This window comes from Gossypium arboreum, chromosome 13, assembly GCF_025698485.1.
Source record: "Gossypium arboreum isolate Shixiya-1 chromosome 13, ASM2569848v2, whole genome shotgun sequence".
In the NCBI taxonomy this organism is placed as follows: Eukaryota; Viridiplantae; Streptophyta; class Magnoliopsida; order Malvales; family Malvaceae; genus Gossypium; species Gossypium arboreum.
In genome coordinates this window covers 32,535,084-32,536,668 of record NC_069082.1, presented here as the reverse complement: position 1 = coordinate 32,536,668, position 1,585 = coordinate 32,535,084, and the positions used below count along the sequence as shown (strand labels likewise).

The following is a 1,585-nucleotide window of genomic DNA, read 5'->3' as shown; positions in this document are numbered from 1 at the left end:
AGAGTTATTGTTACCCATATATTGAACTTGTTCCTCCTCGATGCTAGGGTTGAAGGGTTGATACTCTGTGCGTGCTCCTCCTCCATTCGTCTCGTACCTCATTACTGGATGTACCTGAGTAGAACCAAGTAAACCATTAATCTTTTTATTTAAAAGTTCTACCTGGTTTGACAGCATAGTAACTGAATCGACGTTATAAATGCCTACTGTTTTAGTTGGCTTAGTCCTCATGACGTGCCACTGATAGTTATTCAGTGACATCTTTTTAATAAAATCATAAGCATTTTCAGATGTTTTATTATTGATGGTTTCGCCAACAGCTGAGTCAACCATTTGTCAAGTTGAAGGATTCAGACCATTATGGAATGTTTGAACCTGTAGCCAAAGCGGTAACCCATGGTGAGGGCACCTTCTCAGTAAGTCTTTATATCTCTCCCATGCATCGTAAAGAGTTTCCAAGTCCATCTGCACAAACGAAGAGATATCATTACGTAATTTGGCCGTTTTACCCGGTAAAAAATATTTTAATAGAAATTTTTCGGTCATTTGTTCCCATGTAGTAATTGACCCTCGTGGTAACGAGTTCAACCACTATTTAGGTTTGTTCCTTAATGAAAAAGGGAATAACTAAAGACAAATGTCATCGTCAGAAACGCCATTAATTTTAAATGTATCGCAGAATTCCAGGAAATTTGCCAAGTAAGTGTTCGAATCCTCATCCTACAAACCATCAAACTGAACAAATTGCTGTATCATTTGAATAGTGTTAGGTTTTAGTTCAAAATTATTTGCAGCAATAATAGGCCTAACTATACTTGACTCAGTTCCTGTTAAAGTAGGTTTAGCATAATCATACATTGTACGAGGAGCAGGATTCTGATTTGCTAGTTCAACGCGTATCGCAAGGGGTAGCTGATTGTCTTGGTTTTCAGCCATCTCTTCGGTTAGGGTTTGAGTATCGTCCTCTTGCTCGTTCTCTATGTATCTTAAGCTTCGCCTTATTTCTCTTTGGTTTTTGCGAACTGTGCGATCGATTTCTTCGTCAAAAAGTAATGGTCCTGACGGGTTTCTTCTAGTCATAAACTATAAAAACCTGCCAATGGAAAGAAAAAGTAAATTAATAAATAATAGTTAAAAAAATTAAAATTAAATTGCAAGAAAAATAAATGGCCAAAGTAATAAAAATTGAGCATTCCTAATATCTTAGTTCCCCAACAACGGCGCCAAAAACTTGGTCGCGATTTTCGTGTAAAAGGTTTTAAATATTTATAAAGAATCCTTCTTGAAACTAACTATTATCACGATGTAGGCAAGTGTACCTATCGAACAGTAGTATAGTTTTAGCAAGACCGGATTGTCGAACCCAAAGGAACTAAAAGTACTAGTAATGACTGTCTTTTTATTATCTAGCCTAAGAATAAAGGGGTTTGTTTTAACTAACTAATTAACTAAACTAAGAATTCACAGAAAGTAGAATTGGGGGATTACTTTTGGAAAACGATTGACTTAAGACAATACCTAAGGAAAAATCCACCTAGACTTTACTTGTTATTCTGGCTCCAAATCAGACGATTTATTCATTTAA

General features: G+C 35.9%; 1 non-coding gene across 1 annotated transcript; it reads left to right on the top strand.

The window, feature by feature from the left end:
• Positions 1–391: 391 nt before the first annotated feature.
• Positions 392–498, top strand: LOC128286996 (small nucleolar RNA R71). Its single transcript, XR_008277696.1, has one exon. It is a non-coding gene; the product is annotated as a small nucleolar RNA R71 (small nucleolar RNA).
• The last annotated feature ends 1,087 nt before the right edge of the window (positions 499–1,585 follow it).